We start from the raw sequence: 21071 nt of genomic DNA on the forward strand, positions 1-21071 counted from the left end.
ATTAATTCAGAAAGTAAGTGTCCGAATACATGTCTTGTATGACTGCGTAAAAATCAAAAATGTTAATATTAGTTAGTCCGTTATTAAGTAGAATATGCCTATTGTCACAGAGGTTCAGCGTTCTTGTTCAACTTCATCTCTGGATTCTACAATCCAGAGATGAAGTTGTCCTCAGCTTTGTTAAATATATAGATGAGCTACTAATACCAAAACTTTAATTAGCCTACAACAAACCTGTTGATTCTCTTTAAATAAACCACAGACTACACTAACACATACAAAACATACAAACTACACCGTGACTTCTCGCCAGTAAAAATAAAACAACAGTGCATATGGTACACGTAAAGTCCCAATGAAGTGCCTCAAAACACGCAGCATTATTCAATGTATATGTAATTTCCAAGAAACAAGAAGACAGGGCGGGACATATTGATCAGCTCCTCCCCTTTTTTAAAATAGCCAAAAGCGTTTAGTTTATATCACAGCTCGGCAAGAGCCTTTGAGCTCGGAAAAGCCGCAGTTTCCTCCTAATCTCTAACCGTTTCTCCTCCTGATCTCCTCCATATCACTTTAAAATACAGAATACAAACAGTCCGATATGTTTTCTGATCTGAGGCGACTCCATCACATAATCCGCTGTGTGCTATCGTGTCTCTGGACCGGAGATGCAGCGATTAATTGACACTAACGTGAAACCAGACATCCCCTATCCCCTATATAGTGCACTGTCTGATCGTCCCCTATCCCCTATATAGTGCACTGTCTGATCGTTCCCTATCCCCTATATAGTGCACTGTCTGATCGTCCCCTATCCCCTATATAGTGCACTGTCTGATCGTTCCCTATCCCCTATATAGTGCACTGTCTGATCGTCCCCTATCCCCTATATAGTGCACTGTCTGATCGTTCCCTATCCCCTATATAGTGCACTGTCTGATCGTTCCTTATCCTCTATATAGTGCACTGTCTGATCGTTCCCTATCCCCTATATAGTGCACTGTCTGATCGTTCCCTATCCCCTATATAGTGCACTGTCTGATCGTTCCTTATCCTCTATATAGTGCACTGTCTGATCGTTCCCTATCCCCTATATAGTGCACTGTCTGATCGTTCCCTATCCCCTATATAGTGCACTGTCTGATCGTTCCTTATCCCCTATATAGTGCACTGTCTGATCGTTCCTTATCCTCTATATAGTGCACTGTCTGATCGTCCCCTATCCCCTATATAGTGCACTGTCTGATCGTCCCCTATCCCCTATATAGTGCACAGTCTGATCGTTCCTTATTCCCTATATAGTGCACTGTCTGATCGTTCCCTATCCCCTATATAGTGCACTGTCTGATCGTCCCCCATCCCCTATATAGTGCACTGTCTGATCGTCCCCTATCCCCTATATAGTGCACAGTCTGATCGTTCCTTATTCCCTATATAGTGCACTGTCTGATCGTTCCCTATCCCCTATATAGTGCACAATCTGATCGTTCCCTATCCCCTATATAGTGCACTGTCTGATCATTCCGTATCCCCTATATAGTGCACTGTCTGATCGTTCCCTATCCCCTATATAGTGCACTGTCTGATCGTCCCCTATCCCCTATATAGTGCACAGTCTGATCGTTCCTTATTCCCTATATAGTGCACAGTCTGATCGTTCCCTATCCCCTATATAGTGCACTGTCTGATCGTTCCTTATCCCCTATATAGTGCACTGTCTGATCGTCCCCTATCCCCTATATAGTGCACTGTCTAATCGTTCCCTATCCCCTATATAGTGCACTGTCTGATCGTTCCCTATCCCCTATATAGTGCACTGTCTGATCGTTCCCTATCCCCTATATAGTGCACTGTCTGATCATTCCGTATCCCCTATATAGTGCACTGTCTGATCGTTCCCTATCCCCTATATAGTGCACAGTCTGATCGTTCCTTATTCCCTATATAGTGCACAGTCTGATCGTTCCCTATCCCCTATATAGTGCACTGTCTGATCGTTCCTTATCCCCTATATAGTGCACTGTCTGATCGTTCCTTATCCTCTATATAGTGCACTGTCTGAATCGTTCCCCTATTCCCTATATAGTGCACTGTCTGGATCATTCCCTATCCCCTATATAGTGCACTGTCTGAATCGTCCCCTATCCCCTATATAGTGCACTGTCTGATCGTTCCTTATCCTCTATATAGTGCACTGTCTGATCGTTCCTTATCCTCTATATAGTGCACTGTCTGAATCGTTCCCCTATTCCCTATATAGTGCACTGTCTGATCCTTCCCTATCCCCTATATAGCGCACTGTCTGATCGTTCCCTATCCCCTATATAGTGCACTGTCTGATCGTTCCCTATCCCCTATATAGTGCACTGTCTGATCGTCCCCTATCCCCTATATAGTGCACAGTCTGATCGTTCCTTATTCCCTATATAGTGCACAGTCTGATCGTTCCCTATCCCCTATATAGTGCACTGTCTGATCGTTCCTTATCCCCTATATAGTGCACTGTCTGATCGTCCCCTATCCCCTATATAGTGCACTGTCTGATCGTTCCCTATCCCCTATATAGTGCACTGTCTGATCGTCCCCTATCCCCTATATAGTGCACTGTCTGATCGTTCCCCATCCCCTATATAGTGCACTGTCTGATTGTTCCCTATCCCCTATATAGTGCACTGTCTGATCGTTCCCTATCCCCTATATAGTGCACTGTCTGATAATTCCGTATCCCCTATATAGTGCACTGTCTGATCGTTCCCTATCCCCTATATAGTGCACAGTCTGATCGTTCCTTATTCCCTATATAGTGCACAGTCTGATCGTTCCCTATCCCCTATATAGTGCACTGTCTGATCGTTCCTTATCCCCTATATAGTGCACTGTCTGATCGTTCCTTATCCTCTATATAGTGCACTGTCTGAATCGTTCCCCTATTCCCTATATAGTGCACTGTCTGGATCATTCCCTATCCCCTATATAGTGCACTGTCTGAATCGTTCCCTATCCCCTATATAGTGCACTATGTGCCTTTCACCATGTAGAATACAGTAAATGTGTGAACAAGTGACTGATTTCAGCCGCAGCTTTATAATGTAGGGGGCGGGGCTTCAGATTCTAGAGAGCATTTGATTGTGTGTGTGTGTGTGTGTGTGTGTGTGTGTGTGTGTGAATCCAACGGATAAGGCGACAGTGAGATTAGCCCGGCCGGCTGCTTCCACACCCCGCGAGCCAATCCCAGGTGTTAGCCCACGTGATGTGAGATAAAGCAGGCCGCATTAGTGCTAATCCCAGCCTGATCTTTGGAGTGTGTTCCTGCCCCCCTTCTGCCCTAAGGTGGACCCGACCGGTGCGTGGCCTTCACCCAAACCGCTGAAGTGAACAAAGCCTTACGCACCTGTTCTTTTCAATGAAGAGCGTGAAGTAGGTGTTGCGTTGTTTCATCAGATTTTATTATGTATTAGGTGCCTTCATCTTTCACGGTGTATTTGATGACACAGAGCTGATGCGTTTATGGAGCCGTCTGATATAGTGTGTGAATGACAGGGCAGAAAATAAGAAAGATTTGATTGCTGTAAAATTAATAACAGGGTTTTTACACTCGTCTAGTCTTGTCTAGTTTCTATGATCAGCATTTGTGGCGAAAAGGTCCTCAGGAATTCACATACAACCAGGAGATTTAAACACATTCAAAAGGAGTGGGAAACACAGATCACTGCCAAATATGTTTTAGACAGCAAGAATTCAAGTTTCAGAACATTTAATGGAAAATTAACGTGACAAACTACAGGTTTCCTGACTTCTCTCCATCAGTGGAAAGTGAGAAAGTGAGATCCTTTCCAGAGCTGATAGAGGCTTGCTCAGGAAACAGGTAGTTTGTCACACTTTATGTTTTCAAATCATGTGCAATTGCCGGCCGGTAGTCTTATAAATTACAGCTGGCCGTGTTGAAGTTGACAACAGAACATGTGGCTTTATGGGCGGGCGGTACTAAACATACACGCATGTGTAATATCATATCACGGGGACAGTATAAATCACAGCATAGTTGGTTTTGGCCCACAAAATGGTTTATGTGTTAAATAACCCTGTGGCAGTGCCAATGTTTGTGTTATACAGTGAATTAGATTTAATTTGGAAACCCCCAGGTTATTTGTAACTTGCGTTTGCAAAATCTTTGCACTCACATCTAGAGCTACTCTTATGTCAACAACCAGTCAAGAAACCAAGATGTTAACAAGTAAAACGTGACAGACATATCTTCTTCTTCCATTTATACTCTGTTAAAGAAAAGTTGCTGTAATGTTAGCTTTTAGACACAGCAAAGCTGATGGGGGAATTTACTTAGGCCAGACTTTGCTCCTGATGAGCTACTATAAGCAATGATGTAAATGCTGTCTGTCTGCTCATGTAAATGTATGATAAAGTAATAGCATACTATATCTAATTCCTCTCTACACTCTAAAAAAAAAAAGGTTCTATATGGCACCACAAATAGTTCTTGGCTCGTAATCATAGGGGAACCTTTTTTAGTGCTATATAGCACCATTTTTGGTGCTTCAGTGGTTCTTCAGAGGTTCTTCAGCGGTTCTTCAGAGGTTCTTCAGAGGTTCTTTGACTAAGGTGCTATATAGCACCTCTGAAGAACCACTGAAGCACCAAAATTGGTGCTATATAGCACTAAAAAAGGTTCCCTTATGATTACGAGACTTTTTTTTTAGAGTGTATATAAGATAAGTTGTCCACAGAATGCTATTTAATTACACAAAACCGCATGTATTCAACCCATTTTTGAGCTAAAATACAAATATACAGCTAAACCTAAATTGAGCTATACCTACAAGTACCACAGCTGTACAATTTTTGCTAAATTTACCCTATACTAAAGCCTAATGACATAGCATTATTTAATATTTGAATCACTTATATAGTGTTTTGACATCGACAACCCAAGTGCATTTTACCTCAAACTTGTGACTAGTTCACTTTCTACAGTAGCAATCGCTTCTCGGCTAGACATTAACACACTGACAACATTATATTCTGAATTAAAAATATTTTAATACCACTTTTTAATGTGTGATTGTGTAAAGGTGTTCACGAGATACCAACCTTTCGCGAACTAGCTTTCGAAGTCGAACACTCGTTCTCATGGAGACGGCGGTGTGTGTGTGTGTGTGTGTGTGTGTGTGTGTGTGTGTGTGTGTGTGTGTGTGTGTGTGTGTGTGTGTGTGTGTGTGAGAGAGACGCGTGAGTGAGAGACGCAGGGAAAGGAAATGCAGCTGAACGTTATTTGCTCTATGAAAGACATTGATAAAGACAAACTAAGGACATTTAATATATAATTTTATTTTAGTTTTGCCAAACACACATTACAGTTTTGGTTAGTTATCGTTTTTTTTTGTAATGCCTCGTTTTTATTTTTATTTCAGTTAACGACAACCCACCTGGTTTTCGTTTTTTCGTTCGTTTTCGTTTATAACCTTGGTAACGACGAGACGAGATGAATCCTCCAGTTAATTCTGTCCAACTTCCGACTTTTCGGCTATTTTTTTGTAGCTGGATATATATCATTTGTTGCGTCTAAATATATATGAGGACACGGTTATTGATAAATCAAATTGTTATTGTTGTTCTTATTATCATTTAGGGGGGCTTAGGAACATTTTGGGGTATAGCTTCAGCCCCCCTAAAATAGGCCTAACGACGTCCCTGCATACGAGCCAGTCGCTGTGAAAGAGCTGATACACAGGTAAGGGATAATCTCAGAATAAACCGCGACAGGGTGATCAGGATCATCTTGCATCACTCTGAAGGGGTTTATTCTGCGATAACAACCGGCTGGATGTACATTATCCCGCTTATTACATGTAAGGTGACCAGATTTCTGAAATTGAAACCGGGGATATTTCCTATTTGAGTGGTCAAAATATCACTAAAATCTCATTTGTTATTATATTTTATTTAAAAAACGGGGACAATACATTTTTGAATGTTTTTGTTGTTGTGTGCTCTCTATATTATTATTAACATTAATAATTATTATGATTTAGTTTGATTATTAGGATTTTTGGTCTGGATTTAATTCAACGCACCCGCAAAAAAAAAAAAAAAAAATGAAAACAGTTAATAGTAACCATTGTTAATAACAAGCAGTTCAAAACAATATTATAACATGACTTAACAAAAACACATAACAAAAATAAAACAACATAAATATGATAAATAAAACTATTTACAAATATTGTAAGATTTTATAATTGTATTTAATATTTTCATAAGTTTATACTATAATAAATTACTTTTTTTTTACTTAAAATGTTTTGTTACGTTTTAGTTTGAAAATAATTCTTACTATCCTTAATTGGTCTTGTTATTTTGCATTTTAGGCTTATTTTAAGCAGAAAGTATGTATTCTGCGCATGTATTTTTTGCAAGTGTAATTGTTTAGGTTTTTTTATATTTATAGTTCAGATGTGTGTAATCACTGTTTTGCGACTGCGGAACTTCTGGGGGGGAAACAATCCCGCACCCTGTTGAGGCTCTGTAACACATACAAACAGTTTTACTTTACTTTAACATTAGTAGTTGGTGTGTTACTACCTTGAAAGCAATAACGATGTTTCTTTAGATATTTGACGATAATGGCGCTCTGCTCTCGGTTAGGCTTCGTTTTTCACGAAGTAGTAGCGGCGCGCGCGCGACCAAGTCGGTCAGCGTGTCTCAAGCGCCATCTGCTGGTGAAAATAATCACTACACGATTGCTCCTATAATCAGCAGCTGCTGTATGATGTTGGTTGGCCGTTTTTTTGCAATATATGGGGGTTGTTTTGAACAAGCTGTAAAACGGGGACATTTCCGGGGACAGCTCCAGTCGGGGACAAAACACCAAAAACCGGGACTGTCCCAGGAAAACGGGGACGTCTGGTCCCCCTAATTACATGACTACTTGCCACATAAGTAAATAATTAGACACTTAGGGCCCTATTTTCACGATCTGAGCGCGTGGTCTGAAGCACATGGCGCAAGGTCCACTTTTGCTAGTTTAACGGTTGTCGTTTTTTCCAAAAGGGTTGTCCCTAGTCCCCTAATGAGCCATGGGTGTGTTTTGGCTGTAACGTGCAATAAACCAATCAGAGTCTCATCTCCCATTCCCTTTAAAAGCCAATAGCTCGCACCGTGGCGAATTCGCCATTTACATGGTGGGATTTGCGAGCGCAAAGACTGAACGCTTTTCCAGAGAGGAATCCTTTTATTTTTAAAATTTTAAAATGTTTGTGTGCTGCACGTCCCTCTGTGTGTGTGTGTGTGTGTGTGTGCGTGTACGCGCCTTGATAATAAGGGGTTTATTCTGCGATAACAACCGGCTGGATGTACATTATCTCGCTTATTACATGACTACTTGCCACATAAGTAAATAAATCGACACTTAGGGCCCTATTTTAACGATCTGAGCGTGTGGTCTGAAGCGCAAGGCGGAGGTGCACTTAGTCCGAATCCACTTTTGCTAGTTTAACGAAGTAAAAAACGTTTGGGTCACCCAAAGCTTTTTACAAAATGGTTGTCCCTAGTCTCTTAATGAGTCATGGATGTGTTTTTGGGTGTAACCAAGTGGCAACCTCCCGCAGTTTCTCTTGAAGCCATTACGGAAGTGACATAAACTGCAATTCATCGACTGGCCACTAGAGACAGACTCCAGAAGGAGCAGAATCTCATTGAGCTCATGTTAAAATGCCCAACTTTACAGCAGATTAAAACACATTCACAGTCTGGTAAAAATTGTGGTTTTGGTTTATACGGCTAATTTTGCCCTTCATGACAACTGTGAGGGGGGTGAATTTTTTATAACTCATTAGTTTACATTATATAAAGCCTTATAGTTCTGCATAATTAAGAGCGTGGCCACTTTGAGTGACAGGTTGATAGCCATTTAATCGGCTGTCTGTTAGTCATCGCATCACCTCAGCTCCGCCCACGTCCCGCCTCTTTGCCCATTTTCTGTTATCCGGGAGTGACGCACGATGACACGCTGACAAGATGGCGACGGCCAGCTCGACCCTACTTTACGCTTCAAAACTGCTATTCAGAATCCTCTGGGTGACGTCACGGACACTACGTCCATTTTTTTTACAGTCTATGGCCGTAACGTGCAATAAACCAATCAGAGTCTCATCTCCCATTCCCTTTAAAAGCTTATACACTCTAAAAAATGCTGGGTTAAAAATAACCCAAGTTGGGTTGAAAATGGACTAACCCAGCGATTGGGTTGTTTTAACCCAGCGATTGGGTTGTTTTAACCCAGCAATTGGGTTGTTTTAATCAAACATTTAACCCAACCGCTGGGTTAAAACAACCCAAATGCTGGGTTAAAACAACCCATTTGCTGGGTTAGTCCATTTTCAACCCAACTTGGGTTATTTTTAACCCAGCATTTTTTAGAGTGTAGTTCGCACCATGGCGGATTCGCTATTTACATGGCGGGATTTCATATTTAAAAAGGTTTGTGTGCTGTACGTCCCTGTGTGTGTGTGTGTGTGTGTGTGTGTATACGCGCCTTGATAATAATCAGAAATGTTTCTTAAGCAGCAAATCATTAGCCTGACGTCATCATACTCAGATTCTAGTCAGAATAGTCTGATTCTGCTCCATTGGGCTGTGATTATGGGGTGTTTCAAACCGAACCAGGAAAGAAAATGCTTCTGCACTCAATTGGATAGACCTACAACCAATCAGAGCAACGGAGCGACGCATAGTTGTCAACAGAACTCAACTGCAGGAAAAGTAGCGCTTATACTTCCAGTTTGCGAAAGCTACCTTTGAAGTCGTTGGACTTGCCATCGCGTGTGCATGTGTGTGTGTGTGTGTGTGAGTGTCATAGGTGTGTGTGAACTCAACCTATCAACCTCAACCTTGTCTCCCACCCACCAATCATCATCAGTTATGTGTACCATACACGCATGGCATGCACGCACACACACGCGCGCGCACGCACACACACACCAACCAACCAGAGAAAAAAAAAAACGTTGCAGGTCCGACTGACACAGAGCCTGTTCGGATGAAAACCGCTTCAGTGAGCTCAATTATAGTAACGCCACATTTTATTCTCAGTAACGCTAACGGCTTTGTAACGGGAGAAAGAGTCATTCGTTTGATTACTCGTTACTGAAAAAAATTCTTCCGTTAGTAACGCCATTTATCTATAACGCCGTTATTCCCATCACTGATAGTTATACACACACACCACAGGAGCCTTTATGTAGAAAAGCATGTGGCTGACAGGACAGCATCAATATCAGCTATGATCTCCAACAGACAGACATTTGTTTATCCTATAAGTGTATTCAATCTGATCATATCAGACTACTGCAAAGAACATTCATCAGATTACACAGGCACGCACTTCTAAAAAACTGTGAACTGTCAACATGTGATTTCCTGTTAAACAACCTATCTTTGCCAAGTAGAGATAAGATGAGATAAGATGTGAGATGACCAGAGTTGTGACGTATGAAAAGAAACAGACATTCACTCTCTTCCAGGGAAAACGTTTGTTTTGCTTTCTTATAAAAACTCTACAACCCGTTCTGACAAACTGGCTAATGCTTTCCCTATTGCAGAGCGATAGGGTTAGACTTTACATCACAGCCATCACACATGATGCCAATGGCTGGTGACTTGATTACATTTACCAGTCATACATTTTTTCTTTTACCAGCCATTTGCACAAACAGGCCGTAATGACACCAAAATACCAGTGGAAATTCACAAATCTCTTTTCCAATTTCAATTATTTCAAAAACCATTTAACTTAAAATGATTATGTAATCTCAATTTAAATATTGTTAGTAGCGGAAACTTGTCTAGATTTAGCTAATTCAATAAATGCTACCTTGCTAATTGGCATGAATGAGTGCAGCAATCAAAACATTTAACACATCCTGTATATCTGTCCTCAAACTAAGCTCATCCTCCACTCGTCACCATGATAACCTCCCAAAAAACAACATGACAGAAACTCTTCTAAACTAACATAGCAAAACATTAAACACTACTAAATATGCAACTTAACCACTTAAGCTCTGGGACAATTTTGGGGATTTCTGCCTGGATTTGGCCGACCCAAATTGAAAATCTTCCCATCCCCACATACAGTGGTCTCTAAATGCACAATTTTGGTTTCATTTTAAAGGAAACCCTTTGAAGTTACATAAACCACTGTTAAAAGTGATAAACATGCAAGTATACCCCCCCTCCCAAAAACAAAAAAACGAGGCACTTTTTGCTTGTTTGTTTTTTGTGTAACTCAGTCCCTGCGTGCTCTAGCACCCTGCAGACAGTTTGGGCTGTTTCCACTAGATTCCAGTTTGTCTGGATCATGTTGTATGCAAAATTTATAAAAATGGATCTGAAGGGAGGACAATGGTATAAATGCAATTTCCCAGCGTCATTAAATTATTTTTTCCAGTGTTTGCTGACATATGCTGGAAACAACCAAAACTGTCTGCAGGGTGCTAGAGCACACAGGGCCTGAGATATACACTTTAAAAAATGAATTTATAACCCCCCCCCCCAAAAAATAAAAAACGCCTATTTTGTTTGTCTGTTTTTTTTTATATTTCATATTGTTAATACAGCTCATACAACATATACTTACATGTTTATCTCTTTTAGCTGTGTGTAACTCCAAAGGGGTTTCCTTTAAAATGACACCAACATTTTGCATTTAGAGACGACTGTATGTGGGTATGGGAAGCTTTTCAATTTGGGTCGGCCAAATCCTGGCGGAAATGGTCCCAGAATAATTTAGTGTAAATAAGTTACTTTGTGTAAAACAAATGCCAAAGTGATGCATGTGTCCAGAAAGTAGAGACTCTAAGCTTTCAAGTGGTACCATATATGAGGTCAGAGCTCCTCAGACATTTAACATTTAAAGTATATACTTGATGATGTCATTCCGGACCCTGTACAGGGTCTGCAGCGTTTAATCTTGCACAAAAAAAATAAAAACATTATATAATTTTAGCATTTACTCTCCATTTTGTCATGGCAAAGCATGCTGGGAAAGACAAATCCCAGCCCAGTTACATTTAAGTTAGTCTAAATGAAAATTATTTAATTTGATTGGTAACAGCCCTACAGTGTCTTATTCTAATTTAATTTATCAAATTTAAGAATATAAAATGAAAGCTGAAGCATTGCCTATATTTAATAAGATTAGTGGAAAATGCCCTTTATAAAAATGTAAATATATCACAAATATGCAGATTTAAATATATCAACACTGCTGAGAATATTGCTTCAGAATAAATAATATTTAAAACACACAAAAATAAATTCCGGACAAGCAAGATTTTTACTAGGACAAGTGAATTACAGATTTTCAAGCTTAATGTCGAACCCTGTCCCTTTATCTAAACCTCTCTACTGAACCGTCGAACTCGCACGTCCATCATGTTTGTAGTTTTTAACACTTTTTATCCGCGTTTGTAGTTCTAATCAAATCCTCGTCCAACTCGGAATGGGTTGTGGGTAATATCAGCCGTTAGAGTGCGCATCGATCTGCACTTCGGATTCTGACCGGAAATAGTAGATCATCTGGGTATTTTTTCAAATACTCTTCAACATACTACGATTTAGGACATACTAATTCTATTTCCGAATACTATTTAGTACGGATAGTATGCGAATTGGGACGCAGCACTTGTAAAATGTCTACAGTTACAGGCACTGCAGCTTGTGCACGTGTAAGAGTGGACTCCTGCAGATGGTTCAATCTGCAAGGTTTCCAGAAGACTAAAGAAACGTTATCAGAAAGATGGAAGAAAACTGTACATTTCTCGTCTATTTCCACCCACTGCAACTTATACCAACGACGGAGATAAGTCAGGGCTCTACATAGCGACCATTTTGGGCGCATTTGCGCCTGAAAATTACTGCATGCGACTGCGAAAAAATATTTAGGCCCACCGGTGCGAGTGACCCGATCGCTTCTCATGAATAGATGTATAATACAATCAGAATAAAAACTACAAACACTGACTGACTGAGCAACTGTTACGTTTCGTGCTGCAATCAACTGCTTTTCATGCCTTCTGTCAGCGGAGCATGTGTAAAAAACGTGTGCGACGGACTACACTTCACAGATTGAAACCACAGTCTATGGGTGAAACGGGTGTGACGCGGCCATGCACTTACCAGACGCCTCGCGCTGATGTTTCTTTGCAGCCAAACTTAACTAGAAATACCACATTTGGATTATCATAAACAAGGTCGAAAATTAACAGGGGCTTGGGGCAAAAATGCCACCAAAAATGAATTAATAAAAAATAATTTAAAAACGCTCCTGTATGAGTTCTTGATTTAATCTTTATCAGCTGCAGTCCATAACATTTACTGTGTTTAAAAATTACTAGATGTATATATGAGAGTACATCATGAATCCATTTTCCAAACCGTCTTTTTATCTTACCCTGAATCACTACGGTACACATATAATAAGTGTTATTATTCTGACTATTCAATTCCAGTTTGGGTCGCAGCGCTGCGGAGGAGCACAGTCCCTGTGTGACTCGCCATAGACATAAACAGAGAGAAGTAGCTCCGGCGGCAATGTTCTTCCGCGAGACGCCTGCAGCGCCTAAAGTCACGGACTGCTATTGCTCCGAGTATTGGCATGATTGCAAATGTGATACTGATCTTGTACAAAAGTCCAATAGACAAGTTGATATTAAGTAACAACATTTTTCCCACAATACTGTTTATTTCGTGAATCTTCAAGCGATTCGATCGAATGAATCTGCGTTTGAACGACTCAATGACTCCCACACAGACTTGACGCCACCTACTGGCTGTTTTATTTTCATATTTATACTTTGCATGGACTATTTATTTAAAATATAAATATTTTAACTAAGTTTAAGTTTAACTTGTACATAGTCTATTTCTAAATTCAAAAAATTATATTTAAAACATTTATACAACATTATTTACCCATGAGCTGCATGTAAATGTAGCCTATCTAAACACCATTTCAGATAGAGCTTCTGTGCCACTTCTACTTTTGATGCTGATTTAATTTGATTGGTAACAGTCTGGTTGTGTCTTTTTGCTCTAACTGAATTTATTGTTTAAATTAACATTTAAAAAAAAACCTTTCTATTTTAAATGAAGAAATTGACAAAAGATGATGCATACATTTAATACTATTAGAAAACATTGCTCTTATAATGGTAAAAATGCCCCTGGACATTAATTTAAAGGGACAAAGATCATCCAATGGAAAAGTTATAATTGGAATACGTGTTATTGATCAGAAAGTGCTCCTCAATTTTTGACTGTGCTCCTAATTTTTTTTGCGTAGAGCCCTGTAAGTGCAGTTTTAATAGCAAAATACAACCCCAAATCAGAAAAAGTTGGGACAGTATGGAAAACGCAAAAAAAAAAAAAGAAGTGATTTCTAAATTTACTTGGACTTGTATTTCATTGCAGACAATATGAACACAAAATATTTCATGTTTTGTCTGGTCAACTTCATGTCATTTGTAAATATTCATCCTTTCCTCTCATTCAGACCTGCAACACATTGCAAAAAAAGTTGGGACAGGAGCAATTTAGGGCTAGTAATGAGGAAAAATGGTTAAATAATGATGTGATTTGAAACAGGTGATGTCAACAGGTGATTGTAATTATGATTTGGTACAAAAGCAGCATCCAAGAAAGGTCTAATCCTTTAGGAGCAAAGATGGGCCGAGGATCGCCAGTTTGCCAACAAATACGTGAGAAAATTATTGAAATGTTTAAAAACAATGTTCCTCAAAGAAAGATAGGAAGAGATTTGGATATTTCACATTCAACAGTGCATAACATAATTAAAAGATTCAAGGAATCTGGAGGAATTTCAGTGCGTAAAGGACAAGGGCGCAAGCCTAAGCTGAACAACCGTGATCTCCGATCCCTCAGGCGGCACTGCATCAAGAATCGTCATTCATCTATAAGCGATATCACCACATGGGCTCAGGACTACTTTGGCAAACCTTTGTCAAGTACCACAATACATAGTTACATCCACAAATGCCAGTTAAAACTGCACTGTGCCAAAAGGAAGCCCTATGTTAACAGTGTCCAGAAGCGCCGTCGACTTCTCTGGGCTCGGAGGCATCTGGGATGGACCATCACACAGTGGAAACGTGTACTGTGGTCAGATGAATCAGTATTTGAGGTATTTTTTGGGAGGAATGGACGCGTGTGCTCCGGACCAAAGAAGAAAAGGATCATCCAGAATGTTACCAGCAACAAGTCCAAAAGCCAGGGTCTGTCATGGTATGGGGTTGTGTCAGTGCCCTTGGCAAAGGTAACTTGCACTTCTGTGAAGGCACCATTAATGCTGAAAAGTACATAGAGATTTTGGAGCATAATATGCTGCCTTCAAGAAGACATCTTTTCCAGGGACGTCCATGCATATTTCAACAAGACAATGCAAAAACACATTCTGCACACATTACAAAGTCCTGGCTGCGGAGGAAGAGGGTACGGGTACTTGACTGGCCTGCCTGCAGTCCCGACCTGTCTCCAATAGAGAATGTGTGGCGCATTTTGAAGCGCAAAATGTGACAACGAAGACCCCGTACTGTTGCCCACCTTAAGACTTGTTTGCAGAAAGAATGGGACAAAATTACACCTGAAACACTTCATCACTTGGTGTCTTCAGTCCCTAAACGTCTTTTAAGTGTTGTGAAAAGGAATGGCTACACTACAAAGTGGTAAATGCTTTACGGTCCCAACTTTTTTAAAATGTGCTGCAGGTCTGAATGACAGGAAAGGATGCATATTTACAAATGACATGAAGTTGACCAGACAAAACATGAAATATTTTGTGTTCATATTGTCTGCAATGAAACACAAGTCAAAGTAAATTTAGAAATCACTTCTTTTTTTTTTGCGTTTTCCATACTGTTCCATACTGTGGGTTGTGTGTGGGAGAGCGTTGCTATAATGTGACTATATTGTATTGCAATAGGGAGCACTTCAAAGTCAATACCAAATCAAAGCTAGTTAGTATTTGTAATAGAAAGGATTTTACTGACAAAATCTGGTTGTGGTTACACTTAAAATAGTTTCAAAAAGGATATATGAGATGATAAATGTATACCATTAATCATACACAGCATGAATAAAATGTTACCTGAGGGATAGAAAAAAAGAGAGAGAGAGAGTGGGGGAGAGAGAGAAGAAGAGAGCAAAGAAGAGAAGCCCCAATGACCTCAAGAGCCAGAGAAAAAGAGAGAAAGAGCAACAGTTCCAATCTTCTTTTATCTATTCCTTGACCATGTGACTGAAACAAAATGTATTAATTTAAACTGACCAATCAGACCAAACTTCCCCCACTGTAAAGGTGTGACCCCCTTGTGGCCTACAGGCCTCTCTATTGTCTTCCACATGGCCAATGGGGGTTGACAACAGTAAAGCAAATTTCTTTGTTGGATTTCAAATATCAAATATCTTCTATTATTTTAAATTTGAACACGTGTACATGTTGCTTGACTGAAGGTTCAATCATGAATGTATATCCTTATAATTTAACAGCCGTGCAACTACTGAAGCCCTCTGAATTAAGGGCTATTACATCACTAATGTTTTACTCGCAATCAATCAGTCACAGCTGTTTAAAATAGATGATGAGGAAACATAATATACAACAACCACATCATAACATAATTCATCAAGCACACTGCAGTTAACGTCAGACTCCATAATCAGCATGAATTATGTCTCTGATTTAATTGTCCATTGCGTTCATAACGGCCTGTGTAAATACAGCTAATTAGCAGAGCACCACCGATGGTAACAATTCACCTCAACAGGCCAATCCATCAAATGGCCATCTCTGAAAACTCAAACTGTGCTTTGATTATTTGTACTGAAACTTAAGGAAAGCCGAATAACCATTAGTGGGGATAACACATGCCGTATGAATCTAGGGAGAGTTTATTGGTTCATCAGCGCTCTTTTTGTATATCTAACACATTTTGCTGTATAGATTACTCTGGATTTCAAAATACACAAATCTCATGAAAACCATCAAGATGGTCATATTTCTCCCCAAAATCAAGAAGAACACTTTGCTTGAATTAAATGAGGATCTATTTTGAGGATCATAAAGAAGAGAAACTAGCTAGACATTTTTTTCATGACGTTCATTAGAAATAATAATCTATTCATCATCATGTGTTGGCAGTTTTTAAGTGTTCAGACGTGCCAGATCTACATTTGTTCAAGTGACCAGAGTGATAATGCCATTTCCAAAACACACATCGAACGAGATAAAGACACCAGAACACAACAAAACTGACAACATGCTTTCCAACAGCATGAGAAATGGATCAAGAAACTGAACTCCAGACTGAAAAAGGCATTCATTTTCCTATTACAGATGATAGCTTGTGTTTACTCGTTTAGAGAGTGTGTTTTATAGAGGCTATAGAGACACTAAGCCTGTGCTTCAAAAATAAAAATGTGGGTAATGATGATGCACTATCCATTTCATCAACATTTTGACAAAGAACATGAAACCACTGTTTTAAACCAATTAAAAATAAAGTTTCTGCCTTAAATTGAGTACAATCAACTTGGATGTTCAAGTCATTTCTTAACTTAAATAACATGAAACTAACTTAAAAAGAGGAGTTGAAACTTATAAAAAAGTTGGAAATTGATTAACTTAATTTGATGAGTTAAAGCAATGTAAAACATATGTTGTCATAACTTATTGATCTATCAAGAAGTAGTCTAGAGTTTTTACCTTATGACATTATTTTTGACAAAATTATACCAAATGTTTTCATTTTCATTTATTTTGTAATTGTATTGTTTTTAATTATTAGAATCTTATACGGTTTTTAAAAATGTGTATAGTATATAAGTATTTTACAAATTAAAAATACCACTGTGTTCTGCATCGCAATAATGTGAATGTACACTCTAACAAATCTTGGGTTATTTTTTCTACCCAAATCCTGGGATGAGGCTTTTGGGGCATTTTGGGGGGATATTTTTTTTTGTGGTTAGGTCGTTTTTGTGTAACTCAGATCCTGGGTCAGACGTATCAACCCAGTGTTTGGGTAGTTTTTGAGTTCCCCTGATCCTAGGTCAAATGTAACAACCCAGTGTTTGGGTAGTTTTTGTGTTACTCAGATCCTGGGTCAAACGTAACAACCCAGTGTTTGGGTAGTTTTTGAGTTCCCCTGATCCTGGGTCAGACGTACAACCCAGTGTTTGGGTAGTTTTTGTGTTACTCAGATCCTGGGTCAGACGTACAACCCAGTGTTTGGGTAGTTTTTGTGTTACTCAGATCCTGGGTCAGACGTAACAACCCAGTCTTTGGGTAGTTTTTGTGTTACTCAGATCCTGGGTCAGACGTAACAGGGGTTGAGTCATATACTCCGGGCTTTTTGGACCTCTTCAGGAGAGCGCAGCTCTGTCAAATGGGTGCATGTCTTCGGTAAAATACGGGTTTATGTAAAAAAAAAAAAAGAAAGTAATAATCATGCAAACCAGTGGTTGTGTGGAGTATTTAAAATTTTGAGGATTTAAGTTAATCTGTAAACATTAACTCATGTATGAAGTAAAAAAATTAATAAGCTAGTATTATAGTAAAAATGTATTAACCCATTATGCTGGGTTAAATAAACAACCCAACATGTGTTCTGTCCTATATTGCGCTAAAAACTCAAATTGGTTGTTTTTTTTAGAGTGTATGTCTTTGTAAAATTATGAACGTTGGGGGGTAATCAAGAAAGTCACAATGCAAAGAAAGGTCCTAAAAATAAGCTTAATCTTGTTTATAGTCACAATAGATAAATCATTTTGTAATTCTTTCTTTTGATTTTAGTGTAAAGTGCACCAGACATGAATCACTCAGTTACTTTGAACTCAATAAAAAAAAAACAAGTACACCATTTCTGTACCACAGACAACAGATTAACCCAATAAGACCACCATACAGTCAATCTGGCAAAACACTTCCAGCATATACTGTCTGGATTTGTCCTTAAATGTTACCCATCTGCCATTTCCTGATCTGGGGAAGAGTTTTCCCGCTTCCTCCTACTCTGGAGAAAACGGCAACTAGTAATAGCAAAGGGGAAAAAATAAGACTTTTCAATCAGTATGTTCAACTGCTAAAACAACAGAGATTCCCAGCAGGAAAAGAATGCAGCCTTTTGAGAGGGTTAAAGAAAAGTATGTGCACTCATGCAGGCATAGATATATCCTCCATAGATCTGTGTATAGCTGAACAAACAAAACCCAACAGATAGATCTGACGGAGAGCGTTCTACCAGCAGGCCCACATGAGTGCAAAACTTTGAAGAAAGCACTTTAGATTGACAGCACTGGAACATCCATCAGCCAAGTCATATTTTGGCCAAGACAAGTGTCGAAAGTGTAATAAAATGCATAAAAAAAAAAACAAGATTCCAACTCAACCTGACTAATATCAACAACTAATGAAGGTGTGTTTACCATCCTAAATCTGCCCGCACTGAATGGATCATCTCGACAAACAAAGATTCCCCCTCGGGAAACGTACGGCTAATTGTTTGGACTTGCTTGTGTACAATGATGTCGGGTCTCCACCCAGGCGGATGTTATGAACGACACGCCTTCATAAAGATGAGGAATCAAATGGGAAAAGGAGACAATGCACAGAAAAGATCATGACCTGAAAGAGAGAACCACATTATATTCACATTCCGTACAAACAAGATGATCTCGAACCATTCAGGACAGACAGTAACTCTTCAGATTGTATAATTAAGGGTTATTAAAAAAACACTCTCTATGCCAAGTATGCGGTGTACAATATACAAAAGGTTCAATCCCTTCAGCGAGAGTTCACCCAAAACAAATGAGCGTTTTGATATTATAAGCTGTCATTCTAACTTTTTTTTTTCTCTGTAACTGTAAACGTGAAGTGTGATTTATGCTGCCATGTTCTGAAAATAAAAAGTCCTTTGGATGCATTGTCCTAAGTTTGCAGCCAAACGCCCTTTGTTTTTGTGTCACATGACTGATAGTGATGCAACCCGTTTGAACAAAACTAAATCAAAATACAAATCAAATAATACATGTTAAAATGTCCTTTTTTTAAGATTTACAAATTTCAATTCATAGTAAAATTACATTGAATTGAAATCATTCAATTATTTATTCAATTCAATTTGATGTAATTTTACAACAGGTATGAATTGAAATGTGTACATCTTAAAAAAAAAAAGTCTGAGTGTAGATTTCAGCAATACTGAGAAGTGGAAGATTATAAGTTAATTATGACTTAAATATAAAGATTAAAATTCTGTCTGAAACAAAAATCAAATTGTTTTAAAAGGTACAAGCAAATTTAGGAAACACAGCATTATCATTTTAAGATTTGATAAAGATTACATTTAACACTGTTATTAAATTATTTGTTTTTAAAGATTACATTTAAATTAGCATTAGTTAATATTTATCCGTATCCAGAAGGAATAGATAGATAGATAGATAGATAGATAGATAGATAGATAGATAGATAGATAGATAGATAGATAGATAGATAGATAGATAGATAGATAGATAGATAGATAGATAGATAGATAGATAGATAGATAGATAGATAGATAGATAGATAGATAGACGATAGATAGACGATAGATAGACAGACAGACGATAGATAGACAGACAGACAGACAGACAGACAGACAGACAGACAGACAGACAGACAGACAGACAGACAGACAGACAGACAGACAGACAGACAGACAGACAGACAGACAGACAGACAGACAGACAGACAGACAGACAGATAGATAGATAGATAGATAGATAGATAGATAGATAGATAGATAGATGATAGATAGACAGACAGACAGATAGACAGACAGATAGACAGGTAGACAGACGATAGATAGATAGATAGACAGACAGACAGACAGACAGACGATAGATAGATAGACAGACAGACAGACGATAGACAGACAGACAGACAGACAGACAGACAGACAGACAGACAGACAGACGATAGACAGACAGACAGACAGACAGACGATAGACAGACAGACAGACAGACAGACAGACAGACAGACAGACAGACGATAGACAGACAGACAGACAGACAGACAGACGATAGACAGACAGACAGACAGACAGACAGACAGACAGACAGACAGACAGATAGACGATAGATTGATAGACAGACAGATAGACAGACAGATAGACGATAGACAGACAGACAGACAGACAGACAGACAGACAGACAGACAGACAGACAGACAGACAGACACACAGACAGACACACAGACAGATACACAGACAGATAGATAGATAGATAGATAGATAGATAGATAGATAGATAGATAGATAGATAGATAGATAGATAGATAGATAGATAGATAGATAGATAGATAGATAGATAGATAGATAGATAGATAGATAGATAGATAGACAGACAGACAGATAGATAGATAGACAGACAGGTAGACAGGTAGACAGACAGACGATAGATAGATAGATAGACAGACAGACAGACAGACGATAGATAGACAGACAGACAGACAGACAGACAGACAGACAGACAGACGATAGACAGACAGACAGACAGACAGACAGACAGACAGACAGACAGACGATAGACAGACAGACAGACAGACAGATAGACGATAGACAGACAGACAGACAGACAGACAGACAGACAGACAGACAGATAGACGATAGACAGACAGACAGACAGACAGACAGACAGACAGACAGACAGACAGACAGACAGACAGACAGACAGACGATAGACAGACAGACAGACAGACAGACAGACAGACAGACAGACAGACAGACAGACGATAGACAGACAGACAGACAGACAGACAGACAGACAGACAGACAGACAGATAGACGACAGACAGACAGACAGACAGACAGACAGACAGATAGATTACAGCAAAGGTAATCTAAATATAAAAACGAGTAATATGAGCATGCATTATTACATATCCAATACCAATCCATATACATGTATTATAATGCCATCCCAGTTAAATATCAGT

At 39.1% G+C, this 21071-nt stretch overlaps 1 protein-coding gene across 1 annotated transcript in view; it reads left to right on the forward strand.

The window, feature by feature from the left end:
* Positions 1–21071, forward strand: part of LOC307128099 (uncharacterized protein) — a 74267-nt gene that overhangs the window by 17415 nt on the left and 35781 nt on the right. The window lies entirely within an intron of this gene.

This window comes from Gobio gobio, assembly GCF_949357685.1.
Source record: "Gobio gobio genome assembly, chromosome: 6".
NCBI lineage: Eukaryota > Metazoa > Chordata > Actinopteri > Cypriniformes > Gobionidae > Gobio > Gobio gobio.